Here is a 5,860-nt window from a genome sequence, read left to right on the forward strand (position 1 = left end):
TAATGTGGCCCCTTGGCTAAGTACAATATAGCCTCGTTTCAACACTCGCTTTAGTCGAAATGTCGGAGTTTCGACCAAGATAGATGCATTGCAGACCTGAATCGCAGGCTCTGCTTAGCACGCAAAGTGAACTAGCAGAGGAAGTTATGAGGTGGGCCAAGCATCTTTTCTCCGCACTTCAAACATGGAATAGAGTTGAAGGGCTGGGGTTCCAACAGTGCTGTGTGGTTTGACTACATGTGATGCCTATCACCTGTGTGTAGTTTTTAACATTGCCAGGTGTGCTTTGGCATAAGACTTCCATTGTTCAACCGTGCATGTTTGCCGCAGTGACTGTGTGGGTGTGCAGCTTACCATGTTACTCAACTTTCTCGTTGTGAATAGATCTCGGCTTATAAGTCGCAGATATTGCAATGCGTGGTTCATAATATTCGAGCATTTTCATTAAACTGGTGGGGGTTAATAGAAGGAAATTGTGCACTGCAATTGTTCCAACTTCGAAGAGAATAGTGGCCAAATGTGCATCGTAGTGTTTGCTGTGCATTAACTCTCTCCCCTTTTTCTTTTTCCTGCCATCTAGGAGGCCTCGGTGAAAGATTGACACTTCATCTGTAAATAACATTGCAGCGAGAGAAAGAAGAATCAGCCTGGATGAAAGAGAATGAGTGTGTGTGTGTACATAAAATGTATAGAAAAAAAAGTGTACAAAGAAATGAAGAGCATTTTCTTACAACACAAGTCTTCTCTGTTTATTCCTTGCTCGAGGGGGCGGGGGGGGATTGTTTAATTTTAACCCTTTGCAATATGCATTATGATCGATTGTTTATATATAGCATGACCATGGGTCGGCAAACTCACTCATGAGTCGACTCACTCACTCACTCAGACCAAGCCGTGAATCTGAGTCTGAGTCTGGGTAAGTAATATATATTTTGGTGAGTTTGAGTGAGTTCGTTTGAGACAAATTTTTGTGAGTCGTGAGTCCAAGCGAGTTCGGTTGAGGAAAATTTTGGTGAGTCTGAGTCCAAGTGAGCCCTAAGCACCAAATATATTTCTTGAGTGAGTCTGAGTGAGCTCCAAATTTATTTGCCGACCTATGGTGATAACTACTAAACTTCAGCATTACTGTTATCCTTATGACGGCTCACATCAACGCACTAGCGTTCATATGCAAGCTCAATATTTATTGATCAGAGGTGTGCTTTGGCGTGTGTCTACCCCCCCCCGCAAAATTTTTCAAAGAAAGTTCTTGATAAAAATATCTCGTGCGAGTCATATATTTCAATAAAAATGTCCTTTCTGGATTGCAATCACTGGTGACTCGTATAGGAGGGTAAGAGACCAAAATGCGTATTGTGAGCACTGATTATGTGAGGTATTGGCGTTTAAGTGCGTTGACATTCTGACTGAAAAAACTAATCTTACGTTAACGGACTCCTGAGTCGACTCACTCAGACTCTGATCGAGCCGCGAGTCTGAGTGAGTAATATTTAGGTGAGTCCGAGTGAATACGGTATATAAGCATACAAGCCGGTCTCGCAAGCTTCTAAACTTAAAAAATGATGAATTGACGTGAGGGTAATACAGTAAAACCTCATTAATTTGACCTCTCTAAATTATTTAGGCTTGTGCGAATAGTAAATTTTGGGTCCGAAGCAAATTCGAATAAGTTTGTCACATATTATAAAGAAAAAAGCATATTTGTCATGACCCAACTAACCAGCACAATATTTTTAAAGTTGAAACAAGGCATATGCATATGTCATTCTTTTTGGTTCAAAGGGAAGTGGAAGTAACTTTGAGTAGTAGCAGGATTTGACTTTCGGTAGAATGCAAGTGATAACTTGTAAAATATGTTACAATTTAAAGTTTACTATACTTATAGCATATAAGCCGGTGTCACAAGCTTCTAAACTTAAAATATGATGAATCGACGTGAGTGTAATACAGTAAAACCTCATTAATTTGAACTCGGTTATATCGAAATCCCGCATAATTAGAAGGATTTCTGCGGCCCCGTATTTTGCAATGTAAATTTGAGTGGATAATTTGAAGCGGTGGTCAGTACCAGCCCGGTTAATTCGACAACTTTGGGTGCCATGCCAATTCCCAATCCCGATTTAGCTGCAAATCCGTAGAAACAATGGCCCTTAGGAGCCACAAGGCAATGCAATGTAGCGATACTAATGAGTGACAAGTGAAGCATCCCAGCCTCGCTGCTGCCAGCGCAAGAAGAAAAACTATACTAGTGGCAGTCTCGTGGTCAGCGGAAATGTGCGCCTGCGGAAAAGAAGATGTGCTTCACTGCAACACAGCGGTGACACGTGGGCAGCATGACTCATGCTTCTCTCAACGTCACGCGTCACGATTTACCCATTCTTTCTGGGAAAATAGAGAAATTAATAAAGGACGGTCCGACGCGATGTATGCGAACCTCCGATTGGCGGTTGTTCCGGCAATTTGCGCACTTGCAATGCTGGCGGAGTACTTGCCTGCAACGCCTACTTCGAAGTGATAACCTAATATGTGTAATGACTATATGGCTAGTTGCTATTCATTAAATTGTTTAGTACACCTTTTTGAGCAAAAATGAAATTTGTTTTTTTACTTTAACTCTCAATATTCGAAATAAATTTTTTTTGTTACATTTGCCCCATTATCGGAATAACGTGAAAAGATGAGGCTGATTTTTGACCACAATAAACTAAAATATAAAACTACTGAGCTAGAATGGTGTACGTATGTGGAATAATTTTTTTTGCGGTTTTATTTTAAAAATATACACAAAAGTTAATTGCATTGCTTATAAAATTGCTAAAATGTCTGCATCTGAAATACAATTGTAAAAAATCAGAAATTCCTGCCGAGGTGCCCCGCCAACGTTACGTTAAACACGAAACGTTGGGTACTGCCTTCACCAAAACGCCGTATGCGCTGGAATGAATGGGCGTTCCACTACACTGCGCGGGCAGAACCGCCTCTGGTCTCGTTATCGCTAACTAGGTGCTACTATACGATTGTGGCAGGTGATTTCATAAATTAAGTTCAAGGAATCCTAAGTGAGTGACACGCCAGAAACAAGCACTGACATGCATTCATGTGAGCAGTGAGCCTTAATGTGAAATGTATGACGCTATTTATGCTCAAAAACACGTTTCTTTACATGGCAGTTAACGCAATCAAAATTAAAAGTAATCAGTAATTTGCATTTGCTTGCGTTTCTTCTGTCGTGACCCCATAAGCACCGTTTGCAGCTTGCCCAAGAGCTCCAGCTCAGCATCCGAATTCTCATCTGCTGAGAAATGCTGCTGTCCATTGTTTTGCATCTCTAGTAAACTTGTTTTGGTTTGGTTTTGCAACACACTGTGATCACTTTGGGACGACTTCTGCGAGGAGCAATGAAAACCAGGAGCTCCCAGTCCGATTTAACCGTTGTGGATGCCGATGTGTTCGAATTATCGGGAGTTTTCCCCCATAGAAATACACAGGGCTGTGCCGGGATCAGGGTGTCAGTCTGAATGAACTGCAAGTTCGAATTAACCGAGTTCAAATAAACGAGCTTTTAGTCTGTGTGCAACATGGAAATGGCAAAAGTAAGTAGAGTTTCCTAATGACGCCGTATCGCAAAGGGTTTTTAAAATCTTAATTACTACTAGGCATGTGCAAAAGTAAATTTTGGGTTCGAAGCGAACTGTGATTTGGTCGAATAATTTCGAATCGAATTTGAATATTATGTATCACATATAACTAAAAAGGAGCATATCTGTCATGTGCAGGGGTGCAACAGCCCAAATAGGATGACGCGCAAAAACGCTCTACAAGTTTCCCAGCCAGCCTCCACTGCTGGGCTGTAAATATAGAGCAAAAAAAATCCAAATTAGGGAGCAGGTTACGAAAAAAAAAACCTGAATTTTTTAGCACGAAATCCCAAACAAAGACGGCCTATTTTAGAAAAGAAAACAAAAGTACGTACGAACCATCCAATACCAGCTAACTCGTGCACAGTGCACGTGAAACACTGCTATTTCAATAAAAGCAGTGTGTTGGGCCACCCCACAGTGCGAACAATGACTAAGCCCACATTAGCATTTGCAGAGCCTGTCAAATAATTTGACAGGCACTGCAAATGCTAATGTGGGCCTGCGAATCTGGCAACGTCGAGTTTCGGGAGATTCGTGAAGCAGGAGCAAGTGGGGGTGGTGAAAAAATAAAACTGGTGTACGTTTTTGTATAAGGCCACAGAAATGCCATACACAGCAGCTCCAAATGATTGCCAATAATTTTTAGACGTCAGCGATCATACTAGTACTTGTAATTACACGGCGCGTGCACGAATGAGTAATTAAGGAACAAAATATGCTGTGTCCCTGACAGCTAGTACTAATAACCCCTTTGAAATCCCAGTACACTTTCCCGCAAGGACACCAATGTACTGCGGCAAAAGTCGCTTAAAACATAAACTCTATGGCTTAAAAAGCGTTCTGCACGCAATAAAACAAGCATGTGAAAATTTGAAAACCACTGTCCTTTTTTTATTGCGATAGCAATTATATGGACACTCTCGACGGGTTTTCGCCGTCATGTCCCATATAATGTCCAAATTGATAACATCCCCACGCGCATAGTATGTTCTACCGCGGGTAAAAGCGCGCGAGTGCGGGCGACGAACACGGCTGAAGCAGAGATCAAACGAGCCAGCCATCCTCCATCGCTTGAAGGGTGCATGCAATAACACCACTTCACTCGGGAGGCCTGCCGTCGAAGCAGAGAGGAAACGCCCCGCCCGTCTTGAACGGGCATGAAAAGACGCGAGACGGGGGTAGAGGGGTGTCGCTCGAGCATCAACTTTCAACTTTGATTCAAGGGCGCGGTAGCGATCGCTGGCGCGCGCGCTATCTCGGCAGCCATTTACGGGCGGCTCGTATATCCTTCCAAGTGCTGCGCTCTCAATGCGAACACACTGTGCAGAAAGAGCATCTTTCCCTGGAGCGGCCGCATTCTCTTACACCAACGTTTTGTAGAGTTACGAGAGATTGGATACAAAAGTTTGCTGCCAGCCTCACTTCGTAATTGTTGCTATCGCATTCATTGCTTCGTGCTTGCGGTGAAACTGTGACTTTTTTTCTTTTCTTTCGCGGGGGCGTTAGGGTCTGCGCGCCTGTATTGAGTGATGATGCCCACACTGCAGATGACCAACGCAGCCTCCATTTCCCGCTAAAGTTTGAGCAACTGAGAAAATTTTGAAGCTGATCGGGCACTCTGGCGCAGTTTCAACAAATTTCACAGTTTTGGCTCTGCTTGGCGCAAAAATAAGGAATTGTATCAAATTGGCGCAGCTGTTGCACCCCTGCATGACCCAACTAACTTGCGCAATATTTTTTAAAAATGAAAACAAGGCATGTGCAAATGTCATTCCTTTTGGCTCAAAGGGAAGTGGAAGCAACTTCGAATAGTAGCAGGATTTGACTTTCGGTAGAATGGAAGTAATAACCTGTAAAATATGTTACATTTTAAGATGTGTTTTACTAAGAGCATATAGGAAAGTATAACGAGCTTTTAAATTTTAAAAATGATGAAACGATGTGAGGGTACTTTGATCGTTTAACCTTGAAGTGGGGCTTCGCGGCAGTGCGGACTTCCCCCTGGAAAGGTGTTCATGTTATAGCACCACTGCACGGCAGTGAAACCATCTTTACTGGGGGTTACATGTTTTATATACGTAAATCTGTTTATTTCGAATACTTCGAAATTGAGAATAATTTAAATTCGTTTTGAAGCGAATTCGAATACTGTAATATTCGTTCGAATATTCCAACTGCTCAAATATTCACACAAGCCGACTTACTACTACTACTAAATA

This window comes from Rhipicephalus sanguineus, chromosome 4 (genome assembly GCF_013339695.2).
Source record: "Rhipicephalus sanguineus isolate Rsan-2018 chromosome 4, BIME_Rsan_1.4, whole genome shotgun sequence".
Taxonomy (NCBI): domain Eukaryota; kingdom Metazoa; phylum Arthropoda; class Arachnida; order Ixodida; family Ixodidae; genus Rhipicephalus; species Rhipicephalus sanguineus.